The following is an 11539-nucleotide window of genomic DNA, read 5'->3' on the forward strand; positions in this document are numbered from 1 at the left end:
TCTCTTTTATAAGAAAACAAAACTCCAGAAGTTCTTCAGCTTATTTTCATCTATGTTTTACTGACCAGAACTATATTATTAATCATAGTGAAGGGAGATTGGAAAAGTAAGATTTAATTTTTTTGACATCTGTAGTAGAAGGTGATATGGTATGGTTTGGAATGGTCTTAGGCAGTCACTGTCTCTTTCAAAGCAGACCCCCTGCCACATGCAGGGATTAAACAAGCCTGGTTGTGCCAAGGGTATAACCAGTACCAGATCACAGGCATTTCCCAAGTGGCCAATGGAGTCACCTGACTTTTCACATTTTCCTATAATAGATACTCCCCTCAAACCTCTACCCCTCCCCTCCGGTTCTGTCAGCAGTCTAATAACCATGTGGTGTAGACGACTTATACCAACTGTGAGGGGGAATAGTGCTGCCTGGCTGATTTTCCTGGCCAATGGAACCTCCTAAAGATTATCTCTGAATACCTCCACTGTGTTTTGATTGAAAGAATACTGGAGTGGGAGCAAAAATATTGGAGTTCTCACCTCCGCTTTACAATATTTGAGCTGTGTGAAACTGGAGTGCCCCTTGTCTTCTCTGGGCCTCAATATCTTTATCTATAAAATGGGAGGGTCAGATTAGATGATCTCCAAAGTCCCTGATAGCAGTATCACTCTGGTTTCTCTGATTCTGCTCCTCCCACAGAACTAGAGACCTCAAGAGATGGGAAAATAGTTTTTGCTTGCATTGCGTCTGCTTGGACAGGCTATTCCAAGAAGCTGAGAGACCTGTGCCACTGTCTTGGTGCCACACCTCTTCCCTCTGCCAGGGACTACGCAGGTGTCAGCTGGCTCCTCCCCAGGGATGCAGATACCAAATGACCTTGCTGGGATGGGTGGGTATTAAAAGCCCTGGCCTTGGTTCCTGGAACACTGTCTCTGCTCGATGCCTGCAGCCATGTGGCTGGTTCTTCTCCTGCTGCTGTACCTCAGCCTTGCGGTCTCAAATCGGGAGAAAGGTGAGGAACCAGGCTAGCAGGTCAAAGGGACCCTGGCCTCTAGTCTCTTTCATTCATTTATTCATTCATTCATCCAATCATTCATTTATTTTTTATCTCTGGCATGATCCATTTCCTGGGGGCTAATGTTTACTAATTTATTAATTAAGTAATTAATTTATTCAGACATTTACTAAGCACCTACTAGTACTTAAAGTGGTTTCTCTGTATTCATCTTTATAAGATGTCCTTTAGATGTGATTAGCTTAGGAAGGTCTGTTTTGGTTGGGGAGTCCAGAGGAGTGTCCAGAGAGGTTCTGTGAGTAGAAGCAGCACTGGGCTCTGGAATGTGCACCGTTGAAGCAGGAGGGAAGGTGGTATGACAAGCCCAGATCCCGATTAATAGGCAGACTCACTGGGCAACTGCCAGGCACCAACTCATTAGGTTGCTCTAACACCCCTGGAAATGCAATAGGATGGATAAGGTTGTATTTACAAGAACTTCTTTGAGGAGAAAGCTGGATGTCGTTGGTAGGAATACACTGAGGGTGGGAGCCTAAAGGGACATGCTTAAATAATAACAGACATGTTACTAAATTGCTTTGTGAAAAGGACTTATGGGGAAAGGCAGGGCTTCAGTTTTGCTGAGTGGGGTTTGTAAGTTTGGGGCTGAAGCAGGATCTTTGGGAACCATAGAGGGGAGGAGAAGCCTGCCCAGTGTCCCCACTTCCTTACCCTTCCCAGAAGTGCTCACCCTCTTCTCTATAAAATTGTCAAACATGTTTTAAAAATATTGCTCTGGAGGGATGCAAACTATTAGCTTTAGGATCCTCATGCAGCCCTGTTTAGGCCTGTTCCTGGCTCCACAGCTTGTCCCTTCACTACCCTCTTGATCTGAAGCCAATGAGATGGTCACAGAGGAGCCACTTGAGGCATGACTCCTTACCAAGAAGCCGCCTCCTGGTGGGCTCACTGCCCCTCCACCAAAGCCCATGGCTGTCTCCTCTTACCTGAGACACTTAGCATAGAGTACAATAACATTCCAGTTATGTGTAGTATGATGATGCTCTGTTCACTAGAATGAACTCCTGGAAGGTTTTTTTAGGGAGTGGAGGGTGAAGCGGGGCAGTGGAATGTATCTCCATGATCCACCATGGCACTCAATAGAAAAAATGAATGAATCAGTGAATGGGTGCTTGATCATCACAGGAGAGACTTCTTTTTTTTATTGTACTATAATTTTTCTGATGGTGTTAGACTGTTAGGAGCTATGACTCTCTCTTGGACCATGGACACAGTGAAATCTCAAGTATGAGCCCAAATTCAATTCAGAGCTTTTAAATTAAATTAAATAAAAATTATTTGGCATTAGAAGATGCATTTCCTGCCCTCAAGTTGCTGGTAGGAAAGATAGATACCCACCTGTAGAAAGAAGGTTGTAACAATGTTATAGCGCGAACGATTCTGAGACCCACGGAGCCAATTGAGATTAATTACGAGCCTTTATTAGCCGGCCAGCGACTGACTCTCTACCACGCAGGGCTAGAGGAAATCAGCCCCAAGCTTTCAGAGGAGGCAGCTGATAAAGCTTAAGACCATATCCTGGTGGTCTCCTGAACAAGCAAGCAGATTACAGAAGTGGAAGTTGGCTGTTAGCATATTTTTGTCCGGAACAACACCCTTAATTAACAAGTAAATGGATTACAGAAGTAGACATTGGCCATCTTCATATCTTATACAATACACTTCCTAAACCACACACAAGCAAGTGGGACAACTTCTGGAATCTAAAGATATTTTTTCCCTATAGCTGACTTAGCTAGTTGGCTCACTTGAAAATTTTCTACCCTTAACAACAATAAGGGAGACGAGGATTAATGTTATGTTAGAAGTTAAAATCAATAGGTTTTAAGAATAAGACGAAAAGATTAATACCAGCTGATGGAGTGTAGGAAGCCCTTTCAGAATAAACTGAATTTATTTTTAAAGACATTTTATTATGGAAAATTTCAAACAGACACAAAAGTAGAGAGAATAGTGTAATGAACCCAATGTACCTATTAGCTATACTCAAAATTATCATTTTGCCCAAGTTCTTATTCACCATATTAAAAAAATATAACCACTATACTGTATCAGAAATAATTAAAATAATTACTATCATTTAATATCTATTAGTGTGCATGTTTCTCCTACTGTTAAAAAGGCCTTTTGTATTTCTAAAGTCTCTTTAAATTTTTATCAGCCTCCTCTTTTTTTTTTTTTCTGTTTATCTGTTGAAGAAACCAGGTCATTTGTTCTGTAGAATGTCCTACATTCTGGATTTGTCTAATTGAATCCTTATGGCCGTCTTTTTGTCCCATGCTTTTCCTGAAATCTGGTAGTTAAGGTTCATTTCTTTGGGAGAATATTCCATAGGTGAGTCTGTGTGCTTCCTATCGCATCTCGAAGGAGACATACAATGTCTCAAAGGAGACATGTAATGGTTCGAAGGAAACACACAATGTCAGATTGTCCTACTTTCACTGGTCTTAAACTTGATCAGCTGGATGCATCCATTGTAGGTCTAGTATAATAGCTCTTCCTCAACCTTTCTCTAATGGTTTTAGCCTTTGTGATGATTGTTGCTTAGATTCATTTTTTTTATTAGGGGTTGCCAAATGGTGGTTTTCTAATTCTATCATTCCTTCTACATTTATTAGCCGAGTTCTTCCATAAAGATCTTTCTCTTCGCTTTGCATGGAAAGACTGGATAAATGTTTGATTTTTTATTTATCATTTTCAAATTCATAAGCTAGTTTCTTAGCAACTCTGGGGAGGTTGAATTTAAACATGACCTTGAAGGATAAGACTGTCTTCTTCTGGTGGCTGTGGGAAGAAAGGGTCTTCCAGGCAGAGGAAATAGCTTGAGCAACGTCTCAAAAGCAGGAGTACACAGGGTGTTCAGAGAATGGCAGAGACTGGTGGCAAGGGCAACTAGAGGCTTTCCGAGTGAGAACCCTGAGCACGCCCAGGTGGGAAACGCAGGGAAGAAGTCAGGATTACTGGCTCTGCTCCCAACTCTGTCACCCACTCAAGCATGACCTTGGGAAAGTGGCTTTCCATTTCTAAATCAGTAGCTTTCAAACATTTATGGCCATAATCCACATTAATACATGTGTTTTACATGGTGACTCAGCACATACATACATGTACATAAAAAGAAAAATTTCAAAAAGAACCTCAACTTGCACTTATATACACAATGTATGTGAATATTTTCTATTCTCTTCCATTCCATCCCATTCCATTCCATTCCATTTCACTTCACTCCACTCCACTCCTTTCATCCTATTAAAATAAATGCTGGTCATGAACTCTAAATTAATCTCTTTCTCACAAATGGGCTACAACCCTTGTTTGGATAGTCCTGGGACTCTTTTTCAGCTCCAGTCCTCTTTGGCGCATCCCTGGTGTTGGTGACAACCTGATGCTGGACAAGGCTCTTGGGAAGAGGGATGATATGAGAAGAGAAACAAATCATTTGCAGGAGGCTTCTGAGCTGAGCATGAGGCAGAAAACAGGCCAAACTCAGGGGCCACCACCCCAGCCCAGCCCAGCTTAGCATCACCTTGAGAGGTCTGAACTCCCAGGCCACTTAGCCTCTTGCACCAGACACCTGCTGGCCCCTGTTTCCACAACAGACTGGACTGACCGCACCCAGCCTCACATTGTCTCAGCTGCCTACTCCCTTTTGATTTTGTCAACTTTGGAAGGTCCTCAAGTTTATCCCTAAATAAAGCCCTAGGCAGGTGCTAACTTGACAGGAGGCAATCAGGAAGGTCAAGGTAAAATAGAAAATAGCATTGAGAGTCCTGGGCATGAAAATACCTGGGACTTATTTTCACTTGAGCCAAAGACTTACCAGGTAACCTGGGCTGTGGTCTCTACCTGCCTTGCTATCCCTATCTCTTAAAGAAGATAAACCCCCTCACCTTGTAGTAGATAGGCAACAATCAGATAATAACTGAGTTGAGCAACTCTAGAAAATGGTAAGAACTGGGTTTGGTGAAACTGTTTTGTGAATAGGAACTGTGGAGACCTTGTTCTAACTTTGTGGGGTTTCTCTCTGTCCCTCTTGTCGCATGCTCTCTTGTCTCTTGTTTTCTCTATTCCTTGTTGTCACACCCACGTCACACTCTTCTTGTCTTTCTCTTCTCTCTCACTCTTTTCTCAGCTTTGTCTCATTCTCATGCCTCTCTTTTTAATGATAGCTTTATTGAGATATAATTCATGTAATGTAAAATTCATCCCTTAAAAGTGTACAATTCAGTGACTTTTAGTATATTCACAGAGTTGTGCAACCAACACCATAATCTAATTTTAGAACTTTTCATCACCCCTAAAAGAAACCCTGTACCCATTGTTATGGCGTGAACGATTCTGAGACCCACGGAGCCAACTGAGATTAATTATGAGCCTTTATTAGCCGGCCAGCGACTAACTCTCTACCACGCAGGGCTAGAGGAGATCAGCCCCGAGCTTTCAGAGGAGGCAGCTGATAAAGCTCAAGACCATATCCTGGTGGTCTCCTGAACAAGCCAGCAGATTACAGAAGTGGAAGTTGGCTGTTAGCATATTTTTGTCCGGAACAACACTCTTAATTAACAAGTAAATGGATTACAGAAACAGACATTGGCCATCTTCACATCTTATACAATACACTTCCTAAACCACACACAAGCAAGTAGGACAACTTCTGGAATCTAAAGATATTTCTTCCCTATAGCTGATTTAGCTAGTTGGCTCACTTGAAAATTTTCTACCCTTAACGCCATTAGCAGTTGCCCCCTAATCCCTACACTTCCTAGTTTCTGGCAACCATTAATCTACTCTATGTGTCTAAGATTTGCCTGCTCTAGACCTTTTATATAAATAGAATCATACATTATGTGACCTTTTGTGACTGACTTCTTTCACGTAGCATAATGTTTCCAAGGTTCATCCATGTTGTAGCATATATGAATACTTCATTCTTTTTTTGGCTAAATAATATTCCATTGTATAGATATATCACATTTGCTTTATCCTTTCATCAGTTGATGGGCATTTTAATTGTTTCCACTTTTTGGCTATTATGAATAATACTGCTAAGAATATTCATGTGTAGGTTTTTATATTAGCATACATTTTCAGTTCTCTTAAGTATATACCCAGAAGCGAAATTTCTAAGTCACATGGTAAACTCTGTGTTAAACTTTCTGAGGAACTGTCAAACTGTTTTTCAAAGTGGCTGGAATTTTTCAGTTCCGCCAGCAATGAATGGGGTTCTGATTTCTCCACATTCTCACCAACACTTGTTAAGTTCTGCCTTTTTAAATTTTATCCATCCTAGTTGGTGTGAAGTGGTATCTCATTGTGGCTTTGATTTGCGTTTCCTTGATGACTAATGATGTTGAGCATCCTTTCATGTGCTTATTGGCTGTTTGTATACGTTTGAATATATCCTTTGCCCATTTAAAAATTGGGTTATCTGTCTTTTTTTGTTGTTGAGTTATGGGAGTTCTTCCCATGTTCTAGATAAAATTCTCTTATCAAACATATGATTTGTAGATAGTTTCTCCCATTCCATGGATTGTCTTTCACTTTCTTGACAGTGTCCTTAGAGGCACAAAACTTTTAAATTTTGATCAAGTCTAGCTTATCAATTTTTTTCTTTTGACACTTATGCTTTTGGTGTCATATCTGAGAAACCATTGCTTAATCCAAAGTCGTGATGATTTACATTTATATTTTTGTCAAAGAGTTTTATAGTTTTAACTCTTACATTTATATCTGTGATCCATTTTGTTGTTAATTTTTGTATATGATGTGAGGTAGAGATCTAAATTCATTCTTTTGCATATGGATATATAGTATTTCAGCAGTATTTTTTAAATATATCTATTTTTAATGTACCTTTTTCTGCAGGCATCTGTTCCCAGCCCCAGCTCCTCTGCTGCCTTGGAAGAGATCACCATTGCAAGAGAGGAAGCTGCTACTGTGATGAATTCTGCCATGTGGTACCAGACTGCTGCCCAGACCACCGTGCCCTCTGCAACCGTGAAAACTCACATGCAGGTTCTTTTCCACCCCTGGAAGATCTGGATGCTGTGATTGACAGAGGCAAGCCCCTTGTATATACTTCAGGCCAAGGCCAGGATGTGGACTGGATGGCTCCTGAGGGTCCCTAACAATCCTGAGATTCTCATATTTTGTCTTTTTTATGTAAAAAGTGCTTACATGTTCCTCCCAGCTTTATTTCCCCACTACAACTTACCACCTGATGTTCCCTCTGAGCCATTTTTCCAGGTCCCACAAGAAGAGGTTAAGCTGCTGCTGGTTGAAGATCAAGATGGGAAATGGGGTGGTTGGATTCCACCTTACTGCCCCACCTTCTCTTGTAGTGTAGCTGCCTCTTGATCTGTCCCATGTAGACTTTTGAGGGCAGACAGGAGTCTGCAGAGAGGTGTTGAGGATGTTGGGCAGTATAGCAAGGGGCTGAAAGGCAGGGAGGAGGACAGGAGCTTTCACTCTGTGTTTCTCAGCTTCTTGGAATACCAAGATGATGCTGCAGATGGTGCTGAGGACAGAGGACCCACTAAGCCCTGCCAGAAGCAATTTAGACTGGTTGCAGAGCATGGTGAGTGTCCTAAAGGTTCTCCCTCAAAAAGTGGTGGCCCCAAAGTCAGGGAGCAATTTTCAAAAAGGGAAAAGAGGCCTAAGCTGGGGCAGGCAGAGCTCCATTGCGGCCATGGTTTTAGGACTTGGAGCCAGGGTTCCTGCCTGTGGACACTGACTCTTGAATTTCATACTATTTTCATGTGTCATGAAATATTATTTTTCTTTTGACCTTTTTCAATCACTTAAAAATGTAAAAACCATTCTTAATTTGTGATCTGTACAAAATACAGGCAGGAAGACATATTTGGCTCACAGACTGTGGTTTGCCACTTTCCGCCCTAAATCAACGTCTGTCCTTTACTTCTGTGTCTTGATCTGTCCAGAGTTCTCTGCCCTGCACTGGAGGAGAGGCCTTGGCCCCCATCCTAGCATATGATGGTTCTGGGCAGAAAGAAAGGCAGCATTATACAACAGAAAGAGCACGGACTCAGAGCAAGAGAGACCTGAGTTCATATCCTGGCTCCATCTCTTATTACCTGGGTGATGTCATGTAATTCCTTCAGCTTTTCTGAGCCTCCCTTTCTTTACCTGTGTTCTAGAGCTTCCCTTCTAGAGCAGTTGTGGAAGGGCCTGATTCTTGGTGGATGTATAGCAAGAGATAACTTTTATTTGGGGACATGCAAATAAGCTGGAGAAGGAACAGGCCTTTGCTTACTGCTCACTTAGGTCCAGCAGCTTCTTCAAACTAGGCTCCCAAGAATGCCCCTCTCCATCTCTGTGAAGGGAATCAAGAAGAGAGCCTGACATTTCCCTGAAGCTCCTCCCCAGGCCCGTGGAGCAGAGCTCACCATGCCCACCTGGGCCTGCTGGGCCCAGTGGTGCTTGTCTCTCAGCTGCCATCCTATGTGCTTCCACATTGGTTCATCCAGAAGAAAACAAATCTATGATTGTTGTAAACACATTCAAATGTGCATAGAATCAGCCATAAAAATTATAAAACATAAATTTGGCACATGGTATTCATTGTTTTGTGATGGTACAGGGAATCTAGCAAATATTTCTTGAAAGTAGAAAGCAAGAACCTAGCACCTCTTTGCTAAGTAATTCATGCCTCTTTCTATAATATTCTTTCCCAGATGCCATATTACTGCCTGTCAGTCTTGCAATAGGTTGGTCTGAGTCCTGCAATCTCATGCCACACTCTTCTCTCCCCAGGGTGGAAGGAGATTCAGGGTACCTTCTTCTTGTAGGCGGGGACTAGTTTCCTGATGGGTATCCTCCTATGAAGACTTCGAAATTATAAAAGGGTCAGGCTAGTGGGCTTTGTGGTCTGCTGAGCCCATCATCTTCCCTCCCAGACCTGCTTTTCTTCCTGTTCTGTGAATGGTTCCTTGCCCTCCAGCTTCCTGGACTCCAGACATCAAGGTCATTTTTTACTTTTCACTGTCCCTGGCCTTCATCTGCAAGGTGCCAAGTATTTCTAGTTCTACTTCAAAACATGGTTCACATCTGCTCTCTTTACAGTCCCACTGCTGAAGTCCCAAGTCATAGCCTCCTAACTGGACCTTTTGCCCTGGACTTTCCTCTAATTGGTCTCTGCCCACATTATACTGCCCAAAGTTGAGCTCTGGCGTCGCCAGTTCTCTACTCAAAAGCCATCGCTAGCTTCCTATCTTCTCCAGAATAAAGGCTAACCTTCCACGCATGGCATGTGACATCCTCCGAAGGCACATTTTGGCGTTATCTCCTGCTAGACCCCTTCCCCACTGCTATGTTCCAACTGAATGGAATGACCCATTATCCCCATCCAAGCCTTGCTCTATACCTTTGCTAATCTAAACAGTGGTTCCTAAGTAAATGATTATAACGTAGGAGGCCATGTCATTGGCTAATGAATGGGTCTGTTTTAATGTAGTTTCTCCAAAAGCAGAACCTGAATAATTTATTTAGAAACACAATTCCAAGGAGCAGGAGTGAGGGAAAGGGAAATGAAGCAGAGAAGAAGGGAGAGCCGGTACAAAGATGTGTTATCCAGTTGGCTCTTGCTATGACTGACTGGTGGCTTGATCCTGTGGGACCTTCTAAGAAGCTTTATGAACTGTGTCTGAGAACCATCTATGCTGGGGTGAAATGGGAAGAATCTGTTCATCAGCTCTCATTCCCTTGGTTTATAGGTTGTTCCACAGGCAGATAACTCTCTCAGTTCTTTGTTGCTGGTGTGCGAGAGCTGAGCAGCTCCCGGAACCATCCCAAGTCTCAGTGTCAGGGAAACCCTGGGGCGGAGAGCAAATGGCACATGGCAAAGCACTGCCTGGTCACTTCTGGGAAACTGGTATCTGCAGCAGGTCTCTGCTGGAGTATGAAGCAAGGCCAAGGGGACTTGAGGTGTCCCACCCGCAGGCTTTCAGAAACATGTTTCTCTACGGCCATACCACCCTGAACACGCCTGATCCCATCTGATCTCAGAAGCTAAGCAGGGTTGGGCCTGGTTAGTGCTTGGATGGGAGACCACCTAGGAAGACCAGGTACTGTAGGCGTAAAAAATAAAAAATAAGGGATTGTAAGCTGACAAGGTCCTTGCAATCTGTGAGGTCAACCAAGGGTTACCTAGCTTAAAAGAATAATAATAAAAAAAAAGAAAAAAAGAAAGAAAGAAACACGTTTTTTCCCTTCAGCTCTTCCAGCTGCAGATTTCTTCTCCTGTCTAGCGAGGAAGGAGCCTGGGAGAGAGACAGCCCTGGGCCCTGCTTGGGTGAGCCCTGCTCATACTTTCAGATCCGGAGATCTCCCTTGCTTGCCAGGAAGTGGTGGGGCTCTGTTAGATGCAGGCTTTCTGGATGGATCATCCTGTGGGCCTCACTGAGAACCCAAAGATGCTGATTCGTGGGCTCTTTGCCCGATCTTGGCTCAGTGCTCATCTTCTTTCCAAATGCCCAGAAACTCTATCTCCTCCTTCCTCTGTCTCTCCTGCATCATCCCCCTACCCCAGCCTGGGTCCCCATAATTAGTTTAACCGAATTGAAGAGACAGTTTCTGTGATGTTAGAATACTGACATAGGTATCCTCTCGAGTTGTGTATGCATGTGTGTGCATGTGCGTGCACATGTGCATGAATATTTTATTTCTACCTGGCCCTCCATCCTCCTTCCCTATGTCTTCCATTGGCACCAGCTGAATGTTCTCTCTGATGCCAGGCTGTGTACTATGAGCTTTGGATATGTTATCTCCTCTAATTAAGCCTTCCAAACCACCTTATGAGGTAGATATTATTATACCATTTGACAGATAAGGAAAACTATTAGAATTTTTTTTTTTACACCTACAGCACTTGATCTTCTTAGGTGGTCTCCCATCCAAGTATTAACCAGGCCTGACCCTGCTTAGCTTCCGAGATCAGACGGGATCAGGTGTGTTCAGGGTGGCATGGCTGTAGTGGAAAAACATTTAAAGGTGGTAAAAAGAGAGCAGTGAGATCCCAAATGAAACTATTCGATGTCAAAACTCATAATCTCCTATCGCGCTTTTATTTCTAAAAGCTCAATTTATTACTATATTTTTATTTTAAAATGCTTTCTTTATTACTTGTTGACTAGATGATACATTCACATAATTTAAAATTCAGTAGATACAAAAGGGTACACCATAAACTGTCTCTCTCCCACCTGGGTAAAGCCCTAGAAAGGCAGACGACTTCCTGTAATCCAAGTTAAATCACAATGAGAAACCCACATCCACAAGAACATCTAAAATTAAAAGGACCGATGATACTAATTTTTGATGAAAATATGGAGCAACTGGAGCTTTCATACATTGCTGGTATGGTGTAAGCAGTCGCGGTCAATTTGGAAAACTGATGTTATATACTAATGTAAACACACGTACACCCAAAAGTCCAGCAACTCCACTCCTGG

The 11539-nt window shown here is 42.7% G+C and overlaps 1 non-coding gene and 1 pseudogene across 1 annotated transcript; one reads left to right on the forward strand and one right to left on the reverse strand.

Annotated features, from left to right (window-relative positions):
- The first annotated feature begins 10046 nt into the window (after positions 1-10046).
- On the forward strand, positions 10047-10165 carry LOC112473709. The gene has a single exon (XR_003044168.1). It is a non-coding gene; the product is annotated as a 5S ribosomal RNA (ribosomal RNA).
- Positions 10166-10944: 779 nt separating this feature from the next.
- LOC112473852 lies at positions 10945-11063 on the reverse strand (annotated as a pseudogene).
- Positions 11064-11539: the final 476 nt, after the last annotated feature.

This window comes from Pteropus alecto, unplaced genomic scaffold, assembly GCF_000325575.1.
Source record: "Pteropus alecto unplaced genomic scaffold, ASM32557v1 scaffold311, whole genome shotgun sequence".
In the NCBI taxonomy this organism is placed as follows: Eukaryota; Metazoa; Chordata; class Mammalia; order Chiroptera; family Pteropodidae; genus Pteropus; species Pteropus alecto.